The 24,626-nt window shown below is 48.2% G+C and overlaps 1 long non-coding RNA gene across 1 annotated transcript; it reads right to left on the bottom strand.

The window, feature by feature from the left end:
- Window positions 1-20,589: 20,589 nt before the first annotated feature.
- Window positions 20,590-23,130, bottom strand: LOC146870456 (uncharacterized). Its single transcript, XR_014959397.1, has 3 exons — window positions 22,499-23,130; window positions 20,876-21,575; window positions 20,590-20,805 (listed from the first exon to the last, which is right to left on the bottom strand). It is a non-coding gene; the product is annotated as an uncharacterized LOC146870456 (long non-coding RNA).
- Between the last annotated feature and the right edge of the window lie 1,496 nt (window positions 23,131-24,626).

The raw sequence follows: 24,626 nt of genomic DNA, 5'->3' as shown, positions 1-24,626 counted from the left end.
TTTCTCATTCTAGGTGACTACCGTTTGCCTTCGGCTTATCATATACCGAAACAGTAGTTCTTTTTGTCCATATTTACAACGGACCTTTACCCTACGTGACAACTGACGGTAATGCCTCAACGAATACTGCGCATGTAGGTTTTCCCTCCACTCCTACTATACAGCCTTGCTTATACTCATTGTGTGACCTGTACGAGATATTTGATGTATCTTATCAACATATAACCACATGGATTACTGTCTTCTTACATTGGTGCCCCTAGGTCAACTTCTTGTAATACGTGACTGTTATCCATCCAGTATCATACAATGATTGTAAATCTGCTAATATTTATTCACAATTAATAAAGTTTCATGGACGAAACACCTGTTGACTGCTCTCGACGCAAATTTGATATGGATTGACTTAGACACCATTAATAAAATGAAACACAACAACTTTATATACGCCCATGAACATTTATTTATCAGCAGAGAACATTTGTGTGTGCTCCCGTTGCCATACACATAACTGTAAATTACTTATTTTTCAATCAGTTTTGTTACATCTGTCGATAGCAGGATTTTTCAGTTGTCGGACGCCTAGTTGATACTATACAGACAAAAGAAATGCTGCTTATATAAACGTCTTATTGTGCTCTGTAGCTACTCTTTCTTGAGATGTGCCGCTCCGATCCCATTACAACCGCAATAAAAGAGCACTTCCAAAAATATGTTATATTTTACATTGCGGTATTGCTTTTTTATTATTGCTAAATACGTGGCTCTGCTGCCCTCTAGTGGCCGTGTTTGAGAGCCACAGCCAACACAATAGCATGCTTAATACTTTTATTTCAAACATCATCACCTTTTATTTAAAATTCACGCCAATGTGTTTTTCATACCTCCTGACCCGTACATCAGACTTACCCTACATCAGATTTAGTTCATTTTTGTTGCCAATTTTATCATTAACATTGTGTTCTTTGCAACTCTTTTGGTTTTAGAATTTGAACTAGCTTTATTCTTAACTGTACTGTTAAGTGTTGGTTTTCATGTGCCATGTGCAGATAGATGTCTTCGAGGAAGGCCGTGCTTCGTGTGTCAAACTGCTAGGGGTATGCTAGGGACTCCCCGCATTAGTTAATAGGAATTAGGTTGGTATGACTTTGTGAAGCTTAGATACAACTCACTTTAAGATGGAGTGAGTGCCCTGTACTTTAACAATCCACCTGTTTTACATCCAGTCACTATCAGGAATCAATAAAAAATTATATGAGAATATACCCACGGTGAAGAACTATTGCTACTCGTAGGGTAGCCTTGCATTTTTTGTGTATAGTGTTTATTCAAGATCTCTAGTAGCCCATCGACACATTTGAACAGTGCACCCCAGTGAGCTCTTCACCAAAAGGCTGAAGATTAGAACCTAGAACCAGTCTCACAGTTAAGTCTTGTTCTTAGTCGTGTGGCAAATTGCTCTTCCCATCTCGATCTTTGATGTTTTTTGCTTTGTTTTTCAGTAACTCTGTCTCCATTCTCTGGGCACGGTCTTTCATACAGGTAAGCAGCCAGATACTGAGCCTGTTACTGCTAGTTGTGATAATTTCAGTGCGCCCAACTACAGTATAACCTTTCCAAATGGCTTATATTCAGCTCTGACAATGCAAATGTTAGTATACACAACAGTTACGAGGCGTTGGTTTTAGCATTCTCTATTGATGTTCCCTACTTTGAGTAACGGTGTCCAGCAGGCACATGCTTGCTCTGCCAAGCAAACACAGTTTCACCTTTAGACAGACACATATTGGGTTGCTTGTTCTCCCGTTTGGCAGGACATGACTACTCGGGCACCCAGTCAGGGTGCCAAAAGTTTCTTTTGATTGAGATGGAGAACAAGGATTGAAAATAACATATCTTTTGTTGCTTTTCTGAAACAAACTACTGATTCCCCTAAATAGGGAACTTTTACATTTTTGAACTACCACCCTGCTAACACCCGCCCCTTTGGCTTTAATGCTTCCTTTGATGCCCTTGGGCATTCCACTGCCAGGCTTTGCAGATCTTGAATGGTAGAGTCTGATGACAATTCATCCCACTCCCCAGGATGTAGTTCTGCTCGTACATGACTAAGCACGGATGTTCGTACAAGTTAACGTCAAGCATATATGACTACAGAATAGCAGGTTGCTGTGAACCTAAGCCAAAGTGAGGGAAGCCGAACTATGAACTCCAGGTTAAAAGCAACCCTGGAAGAAAGGTAATCAGAAGCAAGAGAAAAACAAAGCAAAATCATAATCCTGAAACAGGTCAAAGTTCAGGCAGTATGTCAACGAACCAAACAAGGAGCAAAATAACAAAGTTGAGGAATGGGTACTATGGTGAACAAACTGGAGGACAGCGAAGGAGTCAGTACAAAACAGAAAATTGGCAGACACCCTCTACAAGGGAAATTAACTGTTTATAAAACATTACTGCCACTCTTGACCTGGCGGGCTCACTACTTGACCTTCCCAGGATAGTTGCCTGGTGCCATAGGCACCATAGATCTGTCCGCCACAGTCTCATAGTAATTATTGTGCAGATTATTTTGCATCATTTTCTCAGAGCAAGTGGCTGTAGGCACATACCCTTCTTATTCCTGACATTTACCTGGCCAGTAAGGTTGATTATTTGATAGTCCTCCTCCCAATACAAGTGATGAATAAGAAGACTAGCTTTGGACTCTTATGCAGCGTGATGATTATTGGGGAGGGGGGGGGGGGCTGTGTAATTTTATTGGTCTGCTGTATCTACAAAGTGGTGGTACTAGTGTTGCTAGTGCCTAAATATCTTTGTTGTTTTATTCTGTGCTACAGCACCTGCACTTTTTAATTGTAATGATAACGAATTCAACTGAATCCCCGTATAAAGATTGGATGACTGTCCTTCCCCCTTTTTCATGCTGCTTACCACCCCCTTTGCACCTATTTTTCTGTTCATATTTTTACTTCTTTTAAACATTTAACCAGGTATTTTTAATGTATGTTTATTTGTTATGGCTTATTGCTGTAAACAAAAAAGACATTATTGTGACAAATACGTCTGGATTCTTTTTTGTTCCTTAAAACTATTCCCAGTAGCATGGTGGTTCCTGTCAATGCTTTGTGAAGTTTAGGGCAGAGCCCTGAACCAAATCGTTTTCTTTTGTACTTTCAGAAAGAAAATCCTGAAGCGGGATTTTCTTTTTGAAAATACAAAAGAAAATGCTTTCTTCACCATGGGAATCCTCTCCCATGACCAGGGCAGCATTTAGCAGTTTTCACTGCCCCTTACGCCCAGAGTTTTCATGGCGGTGATGGGCAGTGAAAACTAAACTCTAATTTTGCTCATCTAAATCAGGTAGGCTGAATTACAGGTCTGCCTCTGATGGCCTTTACTCCAAAGGGCTGTTGAAGGGGTATTATCATGTCTGAATCGAGGTAGTCTCCACCGCGATTAAACCCATGTTCCACCAGCTTCTAAATCAGCTGGGTTTACCACATTCATGGCAGTAAGGATACCATAATTAACAAACATCCCCCCCCATTCTTCCCTCTTCTACTTGCTGTCCAGTTCTGTTTTTTCAATTTCTTCAATTCTTCATACTGAATGTGTATTCTTTGCCTATCTCCCCACTTTTGGATCTCAATAGAATGTAGGAAAGTGCCCCTTTTTAAGTTTCGCCTGCACAGCGCTTGCGCTGTGCTTGAGAAATCTATTGTTTTTAATATAAATTTAAAAGGGATTTACATCCCGCCTCTTCGCTTTTCTGGCTTCTCATTGGTTCTTGTGCGTGCCACTTACCTTTCCTCCTTTTCTATTGGCTGTAGCATATCTTCCTGCTTTTACCAATGCTTGTTCCAGGACTACTTCTCTTATCAGTTTCCCGCCCCCAAAATACTGTTAACATCCGCTTTGGGGAAACTATATTTTCTTAAAGTGTTGGCTTTTTCTCTTGCAGCATATTTATATTACAATTTATCACCCAGAGAGATTAAGTGATTTGAATAGAATCGCAGGATGTTGCACAGTGCCGCCGAGACTCGAACCGGGATCCACAGCTCTCGAGTCAGCAGCTCTGGCCACTGCGTCACAAACTCTCCACTGCTATGTTATCTGTCTGGGAGCTCTTTCCTTCTCCCAGACAATGATTGATGAAAACAGCTCTTTATTCATTACATAGATGAAACCGATGAATTACCAATGCTTGTTGACATGGTTACCCCCACTTTTTGCCTGGTATCTGATGCAACTTTGACTGAAAGCGTGCTAGGTTCCTGCTAACCAGGTCTCCAGCATCATCACTTTCCCTAAACTGTATTGTTGTTCCACATTTGGCACCAATTTAGGCTCGGTGTAAGTCCCTAGTAAATGGTACCCCTGGTACCTAGGGCCTTGGGACTAAAGAGGGTCCCTAAGGGCTGCAGCATGAATTGTGCCACTCTAAGGGACCCCTCCTCAAGCTCCTGCAAACTGCTATTGCAGCCTAGTGCATAGAAAAAGGAAGTGTCAACATGACACACATTCCTGTGTGCCATGCCTGTAAGGCACTACATGTGGTATAGGTAAATCACCCCTACAGCAGGCCTTGCAGCCTAAGGCAGGGTGCACTATACTCTGTGTGGACACATCTGCATGATTGGATATGTCCTTGTGATATCTAAGTCAATTCTTAGAAATCACAAGTACATGGGCTGGACACTTGTTTGCTTACGAGTTCCCCAGCTACATGATGGGTTTAATGTATCCACAGACGTTTGGTACCAAACATCTTGTCTTAATAAACCTACACTAATGCCAGTGTTGGATTTATCAATAAATGAACCCAGGGGACACCTTAGAGGTGCCCCCTGAAAACCTGCCGACTACTATTGTGTAGACTGGTCTGGACCAGCTAGCTACCAAAGTTGAGTTTCGGTCCCCGTGAGATGAGAGCTTTCGCTCTCAGCAACCAGGAACAAAGTCTGCTCTGAGCAGAGGTGTTTACACCTACTCCATGCTGGATCTGCATTCCAGGGTGGGAAGCTTCAAAGTGTTGAACTGTATTTTAAAATGACCCACATGACTCCATTTTGTGTTGCCATGCTCTCGGCAACCTGATGAAGAATTGCTTTCCACGTCCCTGTTGAATCTTGCCCAACCCTCCCTGCTCCTTGTGGTCGAGCCGATTCCGAGAAGCTGCCTGTGTGCCTCACCCCCCAGTTGTGCCAGAGACTCAGCCACATCCTGTCCATTGTTGGTAACTCAACCTGTCACGACCAACTGCCCTGTGACCACACCAACTGATAGAGGAGGCACGAGGCTGTGCACTGTGACCACACCAACTAATAGAGGAAGCACGAGGCAGTGCCCCATGACCAAACCAGTAGGGCAAGGAAGCACGGGGCTGTGGACATTGTGCAATCAGAGAACAGATGTCCCTGACCACGATTGCACCACAAGACTGACGAAGAACTTGTCAGAATGAGGAACTTATCAAAATGTGGAACTGTGTATTGTACAAATGGGTGTGGCTAGCGCTATAAATATGTGTAAGCTGTAGAGTAAAACAGCAGTCTCCGTAGAATTGTCTTTGTACCATTCTGGGACCTCTGTCCTTAGCTCGAGCTAATAAATAACTTACTTCCCTCCACGGCTGGTTGTCATGGTCTCTTTGGTAATGTATGATTTGAGCAAGAAGAACCCGTAGATTTTAAGGTGTCCCCTGCACCACTGGCTTTGACTCTCCTAGTGGGGAAGGGGGGTCTCCAAAAAGACGTGGGGCGTCTTCGGTGGTCGTCATCAAGCCTGGTGGTCGTGAGGGGTCCATGATCGAATTCAAAGGGAGGCGCGTCACTACATTGGCTGAAAATTGTCTTTGTGGGCCCGAGGTCTCAGATTGCGTGATTCCTCCCTCCAGTGGGCTACCTGACTGCGGCCCCGACTGACGCCCCAGTTCCGGTTCCTAGTCTTTGGAGATCGAGACCTTTGTGACACTTGCCGTGTGACGGAAGATCGACGGTCAGGTAAGAGTGGGAGTGGCTCACTTCTTTGGTGAATTGTATTTTGGTTTTGGTATTTGATTCGACTTTTGCAAAAGCCGAAGCCAAGGGGTAAGCACAGTTATAGGCTGTAAATATTCGATTGTACCCTTTGACGTTTGGATCCAGGATACACATCTAGAGATGCCTGGACTTAGTAAATTCCGGAAATGGTGTTGTTGTTATTGTACACAGGACTCCGCATTGGAGGAATCTTGTCCGATTCCTCCTTTGGGGACTCCTAATCATGAAGTCTATGCTAAACATGGTGTTGGCCCGATTATGTTCACAAGTATACAAAGGGTAATACTGAATTGCAATGGCCAATATATGGTAGTTTTGAGCCTCCTGTATTAGATAATTTAGAGGAGAAATTGTTTCAGAGAAAAGTTAGGCCTGCAATGCTTGATTCCTTTCGGGTTTGGCGCAAGGAGTCCAAACAGAAAGAAATCAAACTCAAAAAGAACGAAGCTAAAATAATGCGTATGAGTGTGATTCAGAAAGCCCAGAATCATGATAATCAGAGAATAGAAGAGGGTATAGTAATACATGATAGATTAAATAGAATGCAGATAGATGGATGTTACATTACAAAAAAAGGTTCCGGGAAAGGCCCGGGACAAGGAGGATGACTCTCTCATGGCTTCCATGTTGAACACCCCTCCCCCTTATACTCCCGCCATGTATCTGGCCCTTGATTCCGCCCAATTGACCCCCGCTACTGCTCCAGTTGTTGCCCCTGCCCATGCCTCGGTCCATCCGATACCTCAGCCACTCGTTCCCAACGCCCCGACTGTTCAGGCCACCGCACCATTGGAAGTCCACCCTTCCTTTCCCCTTGTTGCACCTTCCACTATTCCCGTACCTGTCCAACCTAATGTGCCTTTAACTCCCGTTGCAACCAACCCATTTCTTGTTGACAGTCATCCGACGCCTTCCCCCAGTGCAGGGCTATTAGTGAATGCATGGTCAGTGGTCCGTGATTATATCCCTTATGTAACTCCGCATAGACCACCCACTCCCAGACGACGCACCTTGCTCAGACTGATAGGTAGTACACAGGAACAACTCGCTATGAGTCAACAAGCTCATGTATGGATGGAAAATAACACTATGTACACCGCTCAGGATATATGGATGACAATGGATCAGTGGACACGCATTCAACAGATTGACATTTTTTGTGAAATGTGTGACATACTGATCCAAATGTGGGAGGATTTTGTAGAATCAGGTCCACCACCAGGTCTGTCTGACCTTCGCCATAATGTTGAAAAAGGGGACATTCAGGGCCCAGCACTATTATGTGATCTAATCACGTTAGTAGCTTACAGAGACTCCTTATCTGGTGTTTCGTTAAATAAGGGTTTCCCAATGAGGGAGGTACAGCCTGTTTGGAGAGACCGCGTTGCTGGCGCAGATGGCAACTGTAGGAGAGTAGGGTCTGCTATCCTATGGTCACCCCAAATTTTTGCTTTTTGCTTCACTGGTTTTTGACATATTGAGGCTGTGGGCCTGCCAATCAGACCCCCAGCCTGCTGTTCTCTCTACTAAATTAAAACTATGCACCCTAGGTGCATAACCAATTGGAAGTGGATCACCCTGTCAGCCCCTGTACCAGTGTACACTAGGTACCCAGGGCATTGGTGTACCCAAGGCCTGCCAGGGGCTGAAGCATGTATTATGCCACCCCAGGCTTGGCCTAACAATCTGACACAACTGGCTGATCACTCAGCTGGGGTAAGTTGGTGTAATCACCTCTTACTTAGGTGTAGTATACCTATACCTAACCTTAAATGGGACACCTGGTAACCTATAAGTCACTCCTATGGCAGGCCTTAACAATCCTGAAGGCAGAGTGCTTGGTTCCATGTGAGACGGTGCTCTGGCATGAGCTGAGCCTGTCTGCAGTGGTCGGAACAACTTCCTTCTACTGTTTCCAGATATCGTCATACCATATACTCTTAAGTGCATTATGAACCTCGCGGTTAAATGCTAACTTTGGTTTGGCTTTATCAAAACATGTCGAGTAAGGTGTCATACGAATTGGAATACTAACCCCTCGCCAATTCTGGCGACGGGGTTAGCATTCCACCCTTCTAGAGGGACACGACATGTACAGTACCTGAAACCCGGGTAAAATCAGACATAGCCTCAGCTCCACAAAATGGATGCTGCCACCACAGACACAAGTCTGCCCTCCTGCTGCTGGGAGTCCTTCCAGCTTGGGAGGTGTGGACAAAGGGTTTCCTGCCAGGGGAGGTGCGTGCACCACCCCAGACAGGATTTTGTGTATTGGTCAGGTAGGGCTTGAAAGAAACCAGACATGCCTGTGGCTCACAAGGAGCCTCGGTGCATATGCCAGTTCAAACCGGTCCTGGGGCACACCAGTCCCGGGCCTGGGGCGAGCTGGACAAAGGATTGGGGGTGTAACCACCCCCCTTCCTGGTCCCACCCATAGGGAGGGACCTAGCAGGTAGTCCGGCCCCTAGAATCCGCTTAAAGGTAGGAGCTGTGTCCTAAGACTTCAGACATCCTGGAATCAACTTAACACTAAGAAGAAGACGGGAACTTCGACGCTCTGCTGCACAGAGGACTGAAGCCAATCTCCCCTGTGGTCAGGGAGTGACCACCTTGCTAACGCAAGCACCATCCAGCGAATCAACGTCTGCTTTGCCGCCGCCTCCCGCCGGAGCCCGAGCCCAGAGACTGACAAGACCTGGACCTCCAGACCTCTCACCGCCCGATCCACAGTCCCTGAAAAGAGGAGACCCGTGGAGGCACCGAGACACGTGGAGCCAGCCATCTTGGAACGACTACGACAAGCTGACAAGCGCAACAACCGAGGCTCCCTCCAAGTTGTGCTTTGGGATCTGAGAAGCCCAACACCCGAGCAGCATCTGCACCAAAGGTGAGCCCTCCAGCATCTCCACGATCTGCGTGGGGCCCTTCTGCATTTTGCCACTCGACGCGCCGAACCGGTTGCTGGCCCGCTGGCTAGTAGCCATCTTGGCGACGAACTTCAAGAAATACACTGCTGGTCTGGTTGCTCCAGACTGGCCCTTGCTCCCCTCCACAGGAGCAGTCCTTCTGACCTTGCTGGTCAGAACCATCAGCTTATTTCCTTTTCCTACAACAATTGCTTTTGCCAAGGCTTGTTTGCTTCGATCAAGTCGCCGACACCGCCGACAGCGAGAGCCTGCGTGGGACAGCTCGTGACTCGACTCCTGGACGTCGTCGACCTCCAGGGACCACGTGGCTGCAGAGACAAGCTACCCCTTTCTTCCTGTTTGCACCCGACATTGCCTGGTACCCACCTGGTGCCACGCTGGTCACTGGCTAGTGACTGTGAACACTGTCCCCTCTGCTTACAGGTCTTCAACATCTCCGATCCACTCTTGGATCCACTGCATCTCTCCCGGACCGACCGCCTGCAGCATCTTTGTCTTCAAGCTCCACGGAACAGATAGAAGAAACCCGACGCACTTCGAGGCCTATGCACCCGCTTCCTGTGGGTGAGGTAAAGCTGGCACACCTGTGCCCAAGTGTAGTATTACATCTCTAGTGCCTGTGTTCCAAATCTTGAGTTCCTAGTCCATCCGGAAGATCCTCTTTGCAGTAACTTTGTACTTTTTACGCACCCATTGAAACCTATGGGAGCACGCGTGTGACTATTTGCTCTGCACACGCCACCCGTGGACCTCCTGGTCACTAACTGACGTTAGCTCCTTGTAGGCCCAGCGATTCTAGAGGCCCTAGGCCTTTTCCCTTTTCTGTTCGTGGTACTTATACCACTATTTTAGTATATGGTTTGAGTGGCCACCAGGGCCTATCCATATAACGTACAACTTCTGTGTATTCTGTGATAATCTTGTTTGACGATTTGTGCTCCTGTGCTCATAAAGAGACTAGGGGTTACTTTGAGAAATAAATACATATATATTTTGAATATATATCTGTGTGGTGTCCTTTCATTGGTATAAAAGGGGGTTGCATTTGGTAAAACAGCTGGCTTAACACGCTTCACGAGTTTAGCCTCAAAGACTGCTTAGCCTACGCTACCACTAGGGCAGCTAGTCCGAAAAGGTTGACTTACAACCACACCATAAGGGTTGCTTGGCATGGTGCAAGGTGATCACTTTAACTAGTGAGCATCATATACCAGGCCAACTTCTCACATTGGTGAGCAGCGGTTGGATTTGAGCTTGCTGTGTTTTACCATTGTAATCTCTTGGTTACCAATTGAAAGATCACATAGGTACCTGTAGGTACATATAAAACAAGATTAGATATACATAAGTTCTACTGAACTTAGTTGTTGTAGAGCAAAGGGAGTAGCACACCCTGACTACAACTACTAGATAGGTTTAGTAGGTAAACCCAAGTGTAGGTAGATTGCAACACATCCACCCACACTTAAGAGCAATGGCCGGGGCAGAGGGGTCCACTGTACCCATCTCTGTTGAGAGTGACCCCCAGAGGGCACCATCCAGCTTTGCTACCCTTAATCAGAATGAGCTCAGGCATTTGGCAACTCTTAGAGGCCTTAAACAGCCCAAGAACCCTAACTCTGCTGAGCTCAGAGAACTCTTACAGAATGATGAGAATCAGAGAGAACTCAAGAAAGCTTCCCAGTTAGCCCCCTTAGGGACAGGAACAGGAGGCCCCCCTTCTGAAGATGCCACAGAGGTACCCCCTTCCAATAGTCACCCCTTAGATGGGATGCCTACCACAGAGGAAGAAAGTGATGGGGATACAGATGTGAGTGGGGATGAAGGGAGAACTAGCCCAGTGCCAAGTGTTATACTTGGCCCAGCTAAACTAAGGCTATTGGGGACTGACAGTGGGTTCACCCCATTGGATCTCCCCAGTGGACTTAACACAGGGCTTGGAAGGCAAAGGAATCGCTCAGGTGACTCCAATGCTTCCCATAGCTCTAGAGGCTCTCAAGGTCACTCCAGAAGGAGACTGACCACCCCTCAGAGGAGGGAACATGAGGCCAGAATGCAGGAAGCCCAGCTGAGGATCAGGAAGCAGGAGCTAGAAGTAGCCCTGATGGAAGAAAAACTGAACAAGGCTAGGCAACCTAGAGAGAGTGGGTCTATACCCACTGGTGGCAGCATTGTCCCTAAGGACAAAGATAGGGTCTTTGATAATAGGAACCTGTCTAAGGTTGTGCCCCCCTACAAAAGTGGGGATGACATCCACAAATGGATAACTGCTCTTGAGAGAGCCTGCAAAGTACAGCAGGTTCCTGAAGACCAGTGGGCAGCAATCCTCTGGCTCTCCTTTGAAGGAAGAGGCAGAGACAGACTCCTCACTGTTAGAGAAGAGGATGTCAGAAACTACAGAGTCCTGAAGAGTGTTCTGGTAGATGGGTTAGGCTTAACCACTGAACAGTACAGGTTAATGTTCAGAGACACCCAAAAGACACAGACTCAGGACTGGTCTGAATATGTTGAATGTGCCACTAAGGCTTTGGAGGGTTGGTTGCTGGGAAGTAAGGTATCTGATTTTACAGGATTGTATAATTTGATGATGAGAGAACAGATTTTAAACAACTGTCAAAACCAGCAACTGCATCAACACTTGGTTGACTCTGATCTGACCTCTCCCCAAGAATTGGGAAAGAAGGCAGACAAATGGGTCAGAACCAGGGTTAAGCAAAAGAACCAGAACCAGGGCCAAGGGGGTGATCAGAAGAAAACAGACCAAAAGGGTGGAGATCAGAAATCTAAAGACCAGAAGTCTTCAACAGGGCCCCAAACTACCGCTAAGGAGGGTGGGTCCCAACAACAGTCCAAAAAGAAGAAAGAAGGTCAAAAGAAACCCTGGTGCAATCATTGCAAAAATACAACTCACTGGACTAGTGATTGCAAAAAGGGTGGAGCCCCCAACACTGTTGCCCCTAAGGCACCTGCTCCCAGTACTACTGTTAGCAGTGTTGGTCCCCAGACAAAGGGTGTAGTGGGAATCACTATGGGAACTGAAGGAGATTCTGACTTAGACAGAACCCTGACACAGGCAGTCTTGATCTGTGATGGGGACATTGATTTGTCCCTGACTGTGAGCCCCAGTAACCTGGGCAAGTACAGACAGACTCCTTTAATTAATGACAAAGTGGCTCAAGCCTACAGGGACACATGTGCCAGTGTCACTATGGTGACACCAGGCTTTGTGGACCCTGGACAGTACATACCAGGTGAGAACTACCTGGTGACCAATGCCAGCAATGCCACTACTTCACACAGTGTGGCAGTTGTTAACTTCTCATGGGGAGGGGTAACTGGCCTCAAAAGGGTTGTGGTTAGTGCAGACCTCCCAGTAGAATGTTTGTTGGGCAATGACCTAGAGAGTTCTCTATGGTCAGAAGTGGAGTACAGGACTCATGCAGAGATGTTAGGTATATCATCACATGTCCTTGCTGTGACCAGGTCACAGGCCAAAAAGTGCCTCACTGAACCTCAGGTCTTGGATCCTGGAACAATGGACCAAGCACCTACCAAGAAGAAGAACAGGAGGGTCAAGGCTGTGCCTTCCCCCCTGCCTCAGAGTGATGATCAGCCTTCCCAGGAAGCTGATCTAGAGGACCCTGAAGGAACTGTCCCTGAAGAGCTTGAACCTGATCAGGTTGAGTTTCTGGGGACAGGGGGACCTTCAAGGGCTGACTTGAGGCAGGCTCAGTTATCCTGTCCCTCTCTTGAACCCCTCAGACAGCTGGCTGCTGCTGAGGCTGCTGGGAATGCTCAAGGTACCCATAAAGTGTATTGGGATGAAGGGCTCCTTTATTCAGAGGCTAGAGACCCCAAGCCTGGTGCAACCAGGAGGTTGGTTATACCTCTGCAATTTAGGGGCTTCCTTCTTACCTTGGCCCATGATATTCCCTTAGCAGGACACCTAGGCCAGAATAAGACCTGGGACAGACTTGTCCCTCACTTTCACTGGCCTCATATGAATGAAGATACAAAGGAGTTTTGTCGCTCCTGTGTTACCTGCCAAGCCAGTGGCAAATCAGGTGGCACAACAAAGGCCCCCTGATACCACTACCTGTGGTGGGGGTTCCCTTTGAAAGAGTGGGAATAGATATAGTGGGTCCCATGGATCCTCCCACTGCATCTGGGCACAGATTTATACTGGTGGTAGTGGATCATGCCACCAGGTATCCAGAGGCAATTCCCCTTAGGACCACTACAGCTCCTGTTGTGGCCAGGGCCCTGCTGGGAGTATTCTCCAGAGTGGGGTTTCCTAAGGAGGTAGTATCTGACAGAGGTACCAACTTTATGTCAGGATACTTGACAGCTATGTGGAAGGAATGTGGTGTCAACTACAAGTTCACCACCCCTTATCACCCACAATGCAATGGGCTTGTTGAGAGATTCAACAAGACCCTAAAGGGTATGATCAAAGGATTACCTGAAAAGCTCAGGCGAAGATGGGACATCCTTCTACCCTGCCTTCTGTTTGCTTACAGAGAGGTCCCACAAAAAGGAGTTGGCTACAGCCCCTTTGAATTGTTGTTTGGGCACCCTGTGAGAGGCCCACTGTGTTTGGTGAAGGAAGGATGGGAGTTACCTCTCAAAAAGCCTAAGCTAGACATAGTGGACTATGTACTTGGTCTCCGCTCCAGGATGGCTGAGTATATGGAGAAGGCATCCAAAAACCTTGAGGCAAGCCAGGCCTTACAGAAAGCTTGGCATGACCAAAAGGCTGTCTTGGTTGAGTATCAGCCAGGACAGAAGGTATGGGTGTTGGAGCCAGTGGCCCCAGCAGCACTCCAAGACAAATGGTCTGGACCCCATACAATCCTGGAAAAGAAGGGAGAGGTCACCTACTTGGTCGACCTAGGAACTCCCAGGAGTCCCCACAGGGTACTCCATGTTAACAGGCTCAAAGCATATGTTGACAGGGCAGACATGGGCTTTCTCATGGCTACAGGTGAGGGACAGGAGGAAGAGAGTGACCCTCTCCCAGACCTGTTGTCTCAGAACCCTGAAGATGGCTCAGTTGAAGGAGTGACCCTTGGGGGCAACCTCACTGCCCATCAGCAGACTGAATGTAGACAGGTTCTACAATCATTTTCACATATGTTTTCCTTGATACCTAGTCAAACTGACTGGTGTACCCATGTGGTGGACACTGGTGACAGTCTGCCTGTAAAGAACAAGCTTTACAGACAACCTGACCACGTCAGGGACTGTATAAAGGCTGAGGTACATAAAATGCTGGAATTAGGTGTCATTGAACCCTCAGAGAGCCCCTGGGCTAGCCCAGTGGTTCTGGTCCCCAAACCTCACACCAAAGATGGCAAGAGAGAGATGAGGTTCTGTGTGGATTACAGAGGACTCAATGCTGTCACCAGGACAGATGCACACCCTATTCCAAGGGCAGATGAGCTCATACACAAACTAGCTTCTGCAAAGTTTTTGAGCACATTTGACTTAACAGCTGGCTATTGGCAAATCAGATTAGCTGAGGAGTCTAAGGCCAAAACAGCATTCTCAACCCCAGGTGGGCACTACCAGTTTGTGGTGATGCCCTTTGGTCTGAAGAATGCACCTGCCACCTTCCAAAGGCTGGTGAACCAAGTCCTTACTGGGTTGGATGACTTTTGCGCAGCATATCTGGATGACATTGCTGTCTTTAGCTCCACCTGGGAGGATCACCTGATCCACCTGAAGAAGGCTCTTGAGGCTCTGCAAAGGGCAGGCCTCACTATCAAGGCTACTAAGTGCCAGATAGGGCAGAGTAAGGTTGTATATTTGGGCCACCTTGTAGGTGGAGGCCAAGTTCAACCACTGGAGAGTAAGATACAATCCATCAAGGACTGGTCCCCTCCAACCACCCAGACTCAAGTTCGAGCTTTCTTGGGCTTGACTGGGTACTACAGGAAGTTTGTTAAGAACTATGGGTCCATTGTGACTCCTCTTAATGATCTGACATCCAAGAAGATGCCCAAAAAGGTTCAGTGGACAGTAAGCTGTCAAAAGGCATTTGATGACCTGAAGGAGGCCATGTGCTCTGCACCTATCCTGAAAAGTCCTGACTACTCCAAAGAGTTTATTGTCCAAACAGATGCTTCTGAGTTGGGTGTGGGAGCTGTGCTGTCACAACTTAATGTAGATGGTCAAGACCAACCCATTGCTTTTATTAGCAGAAGGTTGACCCCCAGAGAGAAGAATTGGTCAGCTATTGAGAGGGAGGCCTTTGCTGTGGTGTGGGCCCTGAAGAAGCTGAGGCCATACTTGTTTGGCACTCACTTCAAGATTCAGACCGACCATAAGCCCCTCTTGTGGCTAAATCAGATGAAGGGTGAAAACCCCAAACTGCTTAGGTGGTCCATTTCCCTACAGGGGATGGACTTTACAGTGGAGCACCGGCCAGGTACTGACCATGGGAATGCAGATGGTCTCTCCAGGTACTTCCACTTAGGACATGAAGACGAGACTGGTCAAGGCTAGTTTAATGTCCCAGCGTTTGGGGGGGGGGGGTTGTGTAGGAGAGTAGGGTCTGCTATCCTATGGTCACCCCAAATTTTTGCTTTTTGCTTCACTGGTTTTTGACATATTGAGGCTGTGGGCCTGCCAATCAGACCCCCAGCCTGCTGTTCTCTCTACTAAATTAAAACTATGCACCCTAGGTGCATAACCAATTGGAAGTGGATCACCCTGTCAGCCCCTGTACCAGTGTACACTAGGTACCCAGGGCATTGGTGTACCCAAGGCCTGCCAGGGGCTGAAGCATGTATTATGCCACCCCAGGCTTGGCCTAACAATCTGACACAACTGGCTGATCACTCAGCTGGGGTAAGTTGGTGTAATCACCTCTTACTTAGGTGTAGTATACCTATACCTAACCTTAAATGGGACACCTGGTAACCTATAAGTCACTCCTATGGCAGGCCTTAACAATCCTGAAGGCAGAGTGCTTGGTTCCATGTGAGATGGTGCTCTGGCATGAGCTGAGCCTGTCTGCAGTGGTCGGAACAACTTCCTTCTACTGTTTCCAGATATCGTAATACCATATACTCTTAAGTGCATTATGAACCTCGCGGTTAAATGCTAACTTTGGTTTGGCTTTATCAAAACATGTCGAGTAAGGTGTCATACGAATTGGAATACTAACCCCTCGCCAATTCTGGCGACGGGGTTAGCATTCCACCCTTCTAGATGGACACGACATGTACAGTACCTGAAACCCGGGTAAAATCAGACATAGCCTCAGCTCCACAAAATGGATGCTGCCACCACAGACACAAGTCTGCCCTCCTGCTGCTGGGAGTCCTTCCAGCTTGGGAGGTGTGGACAAAGGGTTTCCTGCCAGGGGAGGTGCGTGCACCACCCCAGACAGGATTTTGTGTATTGGTCAGGTAGGGCTTGAAAGAAACCAGACATGCCTGTGGCTCACAAGGAGCCTCGGTGCATATGCCAGTTCAAACCGGTCCTGGGGCACACCAGTCCCGGGCCTGGGGCGAGCTGGACAAAGGATTGGGGGTGTAACCACCCCCCTTCCTGGTCCCACCCATAGGGAGGGACCTAGCAGGTAGTCCGGCCCCTAGAATCCGCTTAAAGGTAGGAGCTGTGTCCTAAGACTTCAGACATCCTGGAATCAACTTAACACTAAGAAGAAGACGGGAACTTCGACGCTCTGCTGCACAGAGGACTGAAGCCAATCTCCCCTGTGGTCAGGGAGTGACCACCTTGCTAACGCAAGCACCATCCAGCGAATCAACGTCTGCTTTGCCGCCGCCTCCCGCCGGAGCCCGAGCCCAGAGACTGACAAGACCTGGACCTCCAGACCTCTCACCGCCCGATCCACAGTCCCTGAAAAGAGGAGACCCGTGGAGGCACCGAGACACGTGGAGCCAGCCATCTTGGAACGACTACGACAAGCTGACAAGCGCAACAACCGAGGCTCCCTCCAAGTTGTGCTTTGGGATCTGAGAAGCCCAACACCCGAGCAGCATCTGCACCAAAGGTGAGCCCTCCAGCATCTCCACGATCTGCGTGGGGCCCTTCTGCATTTTGCCACTCGACGCGCCTAACCGGTTGCTGGCCCGCTGGCTAGTAGCCATTTTGGCGACGAACTTCAAGAAATACACCGCTGGTCTGGTTGCTCCAGACTGGCCCTTGCTCCCCTCCACAGGAGCAGTCCTTCTGACCTTGCTGGTCAGAACCATCAGCTTATTTCCTTTTCCTACAACAATTGCTTTTGCCAAGGCTTGTTTGCTTCGATCAAGTCGCCGACACCGCCGACAGCGAGAGCCTGCGTGGGACAGCTCGTGACTCGACTCCTGGACGTCGTCGACCTCCAGGGACCACGTGGCTGCAGAGACAAGCTACCCCTTTCTTCCTGTTTGCACCCGACATTGCCTGGTACCCACCTGGTGCCACGCTGGTCACTGGCTAGTGACTGTGAACACTGTCCCCTCTGCTTACAGGTCTTCAACATCTCCGATCCACTCTTGGATCCACTGCATCTCTCCCGGACCGACCGCCTGCAGCATCTTTGTCTTCAAGCTCCACGGAACAGATAGAAGAAACCCGACGCACTTCGAGGCCTATGCACCCGCTTCCTGTGGGTGAGGTAAAGCTGGCACACCTATGCCCAAGTGTAGTATTACATCTCTAGTGCCTGTGTTCCAAATCTTGAGTTCCTAGTCCATCCGGAAGATCCTCTTTGCAGTAACTTTGTACTTTTTACGCACCCATTGAAACCTATGGGAGCACACGTGTGACTATTTGCTCTGCACACGCCACCCGTGGACCTCCTGGTCACTAACTGACGTTAGCTCCTTGTAGGCCCAGCGATTCTAGAGGCCCTAGGCCTTTTCCCTTTTCTGTTCGTGGTACTTATACCACTATTTTAGTATATGGTTTGAGTGGCCACCTGGGCCTATCCATATAACGTACAACTTCTGTGTATTCTGTGATAATCTTGTTTGACGATTTGTGCTCCTGTGCTCATAAAGAGACTAGGGGTTACTTTGAGAAATAAATACATATATATTTTGAATATATATCTGTGTGGTGTCCTTTCATTGGTATAAAAGGGGGTTGCATTTGGTAAAACAGCTGGCTTAACACGCTTCACGAGTTTAGCCTCAAAGACTGCTTAGCCTACGCTACCACTAGGGCAGCTAGTCCGAAAAGGTTGACTTACAACCACACCATAAGGGTAGCTTGGCATGGTACAAGGTGATCACTTTAACTAGTGAGCATCATATACCAGGCCAACTTCTCACAGCAACCCTGAAATACCGGCAGGTTTTAGGCAGATGTGGGTCCATGTCCCTTGGAAAAGGTCTGACGTTCTCCAACTTAAAAATCAATTGCCTGACCCGTGTAAAAATCCAGCAGGTTATTATAAGGAATTGACTCAGACACTCCAATCTTGCGTAATGACTTTAGCAGATATAGATATGTTAATGGGACAAGTAGTACTGACTGAAGTATGGTCCAAAAATACGCCATAATGATCAAACATAATTTGGCCATACATGGAAGGAATTTGAGGAAGCTGACAGAGCTCGAACTGGCGGTGAGAAACCTGATCCCATGATCTTGGCCCTTCCGGCCCAGATACTTACTGCCATGAAAAAGATGTTGACACCCCACCGTATTAATTGGGCCAGATTAACTGCTTGCAAACAAAAGAAAGATGAAAGTGACTTTTCCACACGATTCGAAAGCACATTCAACGACTATAGTGGACAGGACATGACTAAAGAAGGGGGACAGCGACTGTTTGTGGATACATTTGTGTCCAATCTGTTGCCAGAACTTGGGACTAAGCTCAAAATGTCAGAAAGTGCATGGCCCATTTCCACCCCGTCTGGTATTTTGACAATGACCCAGTACAATGAGAATAGGGAGAATGAAGAGCGAGATAGAACGGATAAAAAGACTAAAAGACTTAAAGACAAAGGTCTTACTCCAACAAGCATACCCGACCCAGACCCAAAACAGAGGTGCCCCAAAGTTTCAACGAATAGCTCAGAGACCTGCCCCCGTGACTCCTCGCCCGCCGCTGGGACCCAACCAGTGCGCTTATTGTCGCCAAGAGGGTCATTGGCGTGACGAGTGTCCCTTGTTGGCCCAGAACAACTCTGCCCCCGCTGGCCGCTTCACAGGATAACGTCCCCAGAGAGGACGAGGCCGAGGCGGACCTAGAACACAGTTACAGGACAGGCGGTCCCTTATGCAAGAGAATAGATTTGATGCCGCTAATTATGAGGACCGCAATTACTTTACTGAGGATTATGAGCCTGAAGAAGGGACTGGGTTTTTGTCCCACTAGGATTGCCAAGGACAAGAGAAGGGACCCGTGCCTATTCCTGTTGACCAGAAGGGAACGTATGTTCAAGTTAAGTCCCTGGGGCCCCCTTGTCTGGCGCGAATAACATTTCTGTAGGGTTTTCTGGCACCCCAGTATCTAGCCCCATTTCACTACCACTGGAACTAACGATAGGACCCTACACAGTTGATTCCCCTTTGGTTTTGACTTCCACATGTGGCGAAAATTTGTTGGGTTTAGATCTATTAAAAAGATTACATGCAACAATACACTGTTCTCCTGATGGGGTTTACATCACTATGGGTCCCCCCACCACACACCCAGGTTAGCCTCCTCAGATCCAATTCCCCAGGAACATCAGAATGTCCCTCCTGATCTTTGGGCCCAAGGTGATACTGATGTCGGCCTTTTGTCCATACCCCCTTTTCTGTTACCCTGAAGGAAAATGCTCGCCCTCCCCGACTTCCCCAATACAAAATACCCAAAGAAGGGGAAAGGGCATTATTCCAGATAATTTCTGAACTTGTTGACAAGGGTGTAGTTGAAGAGACAAGAGGAAATGTGTGCAATAGCCCAATTTTGCCTGTCCTAAAACGCACCGATCCTTCCAAGCCCCCTGTTTATCGTTTCGTCATTGATTTGCACGAGATAAACAAAATAGTAGTTCCCCAGTTTCCTGTGGTCCCAGATATCACCACCCTACTGACTATGGTTCCCCCGTCTGCATGTTTTTTCTCTGTCATTGACTTAAAAAACGCCTTCTTTAGTATACCCGTTGATGGACAGAGTAGGGACCTTTTTGGATTCTCATTGGCAGGACGGAGTTTCTGGTTCTGCAGAGCTCCACAAGGATATACATAGAGCCCTTCAATTTATAGTCAGGCCCTCAAGGGCCAACTTGATTCTCTGACCCTACCCCAAGGTACAGCACTACTCCAATATGTTGATGATTTGCTTATAGCAGCAGACACCGAGGCGTTGTGTGAAGAAGCTACAATGAAATTGCTCCTACATCTGGCCCAGGTCAATCACAAAGTTTCTTTATCCAAACTCCAATATTGTCGACATGAGGTGACCTACTTAGGTCATCTCCTGTCGAAGGAGGGACGCCTCCTCACCCCTGAACGAATACAAACAATCAGTAAAATGCCCCCACCAAAGACGCAGAAGGAGGTCCGTGCTTTCATTGGTATCACCTCCTACTGTCGCCAGTGAATACCCATTGTTGATCGATTATTTACATGAATTGACCACTAACCTACGTCTCAATTATCGTCAGGTACAAGATATCCTGCCACCCAAACCAGAGGGCCCTGGTCACACCATCCAGCCCGGTGACTGGGTCTGCATCCGGAACTTCCAGAGAACAAAGAACTTGGAGTCGAGGTGGAATCCGCCCCAGCAAGTGTTGCTGGCTACCAGGTCTGCAGTGAAGGTGGCAGGAAGAAAAAACTGTGTCCACGGAGTGCATTGCAAGAAGGTGCCTCTACCACTACCATACGACCGGTGGGTCAAGGAAGGCCTGGGAGACGACGAATGTGAAAGAGTCCCGCGCTTTGTACCCTTCAGTGACGCCAACATTGCCTGGGCTTCATCTGAACGAGAGGACGACGACATCCTGCAATCTGCTGTTCCTCCGCATCTGAGGTTGCGGGACACTCAACAGCCAGAGCCTTTGTTTCCTGATCAGACAACGGCCAGGTCCACCCGGTACAACCTCCGACCCAGAAAAAAAGCACTGAAGAGACAAGGGTCTCTGCCCTCTGCTTGACATGGTCCGACAAACCGCTGGAGGGCTGTGATACGCCGGCGCTTTTGGCCGGAGCCGGTACAGCGGACCGGAACGTGCCAATAGGGCCGCCGGAATCACTGACCGGTGAAGCAACCTCCAATCACAGGCAGCAACTAGGGAAGACCAAGTGAAGCAGACGATGAACAAAATGAACACTGAAAGCTTGAAGAGCAAAGAAATAAAGAAACAAGAGTACATGAAGACAATACGTGGCCTGTACTCGATCTGCCTAATCGTATTAATGACTATTTCACTGGGACTGGCCTGCCTCGGATGGGTAATACACGCTACCCTTGCAGCATCTGAGCCTCCTACCACTACAGAATCGCCTCATCAACATGTGTCATTACCCACCCATGAGAGAAACAGAAGGTCAGGTTTCTTTAACAACATTTTCATTCAAATGCTACACCAGCACCAGCTTGTGGTGAACACGACAAACTGTTGGGTATGTGGGTTGCTGCCCCATACTGCAAGCACTGGGATGTCCTGATTCCTGCTCCTTTTTCACGAGCTGGCTCGGCCTGCGGCTGGTACACTGTGTTCTTTGATGCATTCTATTCAGGTGACACATCCACACGATCCCTGGGAAAGATCAGTAGCAGACAAGCATTCCGCCACATCATGGCTGCGGAGTGGCCAAGCATGAATAAAGATTCAGCAGAAAAGAATGAACATGAGGACAATCATGGGTCTTTTTATCTATCGAACATCTATAATGGTGGGGGAAAGAAAAGACTGCCACCTATCAGAGATCTCCCTGTCTACCCACATCCCGGGAAATACTGCATGAAGAGCAGTGGAACAGTATGGGTGGGAGAAAGTGACTGTGCCTACACACTCCAGCTCAATGGTTCGACTCTCCCAGCTCTGGTGTCCTCACTGAACACGTACTTTGTGAGTGGGAACAAGGCCTACACCTGGCTACCCAAGTCTTGGGCAGGCACCTGTTACATTGCTTGGTTGCTCCCCACCTACACAGCCGATGCAAAACACCACATCCAGAAGAGAGGTGTGGTTGATACTGAAGACACAGCTGGCCAAGAATTTGGTGACTTTGCTAAAGGGTTTCTCCCCTTTTGGGGCCCTATGGTCAATAGTCGCAATCTCCGACATCTCACGAGGGTGGTAGAAGCCACCATCAACTAAACTGCCGGTGCCCTCAGTAACATCACGGCTGAACTTCAAGCGGACCGCCTCATGACTTTACAGCATTGCAATCCTTGCAGCCGCATTGTTCTCTTGCTGCCTCTGTGTTCAATGCGTGCCCGCGCTGTGTGGGCTCTGTGCCACCTCTTTGGCACACAAACAAGTAAATTCACACCATCACAATGCCATGAGGATGATCGAGAAAGAGGTCCAGGAGATGAAGGACATTTACCTGGATGACGACTGATTGTTGCCTCTGCATGGCAAAAGGAGGGACTGTTGAACTGTATTTTAAAATGACCCACATGACTCCATTTTGTGTTGCCATGCTCTCGGCAACCTGATGAAGAATTGCTTTCCACGTCCCTGTTGAAACTTGCCCAACCCTCCCTGCTCCTTGTGGTCGAGCCGATTCCGAGAAGCTGCCTGTGTGCCTCACCCCCCAGTTGTGCCAGAGACTCAGCCACATCCTGTCCATTGTTGGTAACTCAACCTGTCACGACCAGCTGCCCTGTGACCACACCAACTGATAGAGGAAGCACGAGGCTGTGCACTGTGACCACACCAACTAATAGAGGAAGCACGAGGCTGTGCCCCATGACCACACCAGTTGGGCAAGGAAGCACGGGGCTGTGGACATTGTGCAATCAGAGAACAGATGTCCCCTGACCACGATTGCACCACAAGACTGACGAAGAACTTGTCAGAATGAGGAACTTATCAAAATGTGGAACTGTGTATTGTACAAATGGGCGTGGCTAGCGCTATAAATATGTGTAAGCTGTGGAGTAAAACAGCAGTCTCTGTAGAATTGTCTTTGTACCATTCTGGGACCTCTGTCCTTAGCTCGAGCTAATAAATAACTTACTTCCCTCCACGGCTGGTTGTCCTGGTCTCTTTGGTAATGTATGATTTGAGCAAGAAGAACCCGTAGATTTTAAGGTGTCCCCTGCACCACTGGCTTTGACTCTCCTAGTGGGGGGGGTCTCCAAAAAGCCGGTTCTACAAAAGGCCTCGCCACGTTTGTTATGCGACCCTGGCCGCTCCAGATAGTGGAGGTGCCCACCTGCTTGTCCAGACCCCACCTTTTGGTGACAAAACAGATGGGAAAATTTGTAAGATTAGAAGGTGTGTCCCACGTAGGCGAGCACCACCCCTAAGCTTGACTAGTTGATGTGGACACCACCCTTTCAGATTCCTCCATCTTGTTTTGGATGGAATTAGCCTCTTATGGTCAGGGTTGTGTCCACCACCCACAGGAAGTGGTCGTATAGAGGGTGTAGACACCCTAAAGGTAGTCAGCCCATTGGTTACTAGATGCCACTCCCCTTAACGCCCCTAAAGTGAGTATTTAGGTGGGAAACCTGAACCCAAGAACTCAGATTCAACAGATCAAAAGAAGAGGGATGAAGAAGAGTCTCTTCCTAGCGAGAACAGCAGAAGAGCTGTGGACTTTTTGGTGCGTAACACTGCTAACTCACAACTCTCTCAATAATTGGGACAGAGTGACTCCTCCTGCATGCTGGAGAACTACCACAGCCTTGGGTAGCCTGTCAGCACTTCAAAAATCGCCTACAGTCTCCATTGGAGTGGAGGAGTTATTCCCCTGCAGTCCATAGGTACTGTAGAGCAGAGTTCGGTACACCATCTTGCAGTTCCCCGGCCTGACAAACCAACGCCACAGATGACCAGGAAGAGGTATCTGAGTTCTGGAGGGTCAGATTTGTCTTTCTACCGAGTGTGAAGACACCAGGACCCACGGGAGTCGTGCAGCACCAATCCCCATGGTACCGGACACCCTGCACCAAACACCAACAGTGAGAGTCCAGTCCGGATTCCCACTCAACCATGGCAGAGCAGCCGTCAAATAACATCAGCATCACTGAGACCCACTTTGTGAGTGGTCCACCTTTCATGATTTTGCCCCAAACCGCGAGCATCAACTTTGCGCCCCCAGACTAGCTGACCTAACCAGCTTGCACCCAAGCTGCCAGGCCCGGGGACCGTACAACCAGCTGTGCCTCCATGCTCCTAGACCGCTTGCAACCAAAGCTCCTGTTTGGGAGCTCTCTGACTTGTCCCGAAGTCCCCTGTGCAGCCTTTTTCCAGGTGGCACCCTTCTCCGTAGCGTGTAAAACTACTTACCTCACCAGCACCCTGCTCCTCGGCTAAACCCAGGCCGTTACAGAAGAACTACTAGTAGTACTTTGGACCTGGTCACACTGCGAACCAACACCCTGAAGGTGAACCCCTAAAAATTACTGTACTTACCTCTATGCATATATGACTTTTCCATTGATAGGATTGCATTGTGCTTAAAGGCGCATGACTTTGAAACATTTATTTACCTGTAAAGTTTGATAACAATAACA

Source organism: Triturus cristatus, chromosome 1_1 (assembly GCF_964204655.1).
Source record: "Triturus cristatus chromosome 1_1, aTriCri1.1, whole genome shotgun sequence".
Lineage (NCBI taxonomy): Eukaryota > Metazoa > Chordata > Amphibia > Caudata > Salamandridae > Triturus > Triturus cristatus.
The sequence above is the reverse complement of the archived record's forward strand: the minus strand, read 5'-3'. Positions and strand labels throughout refer to the sequence as shown.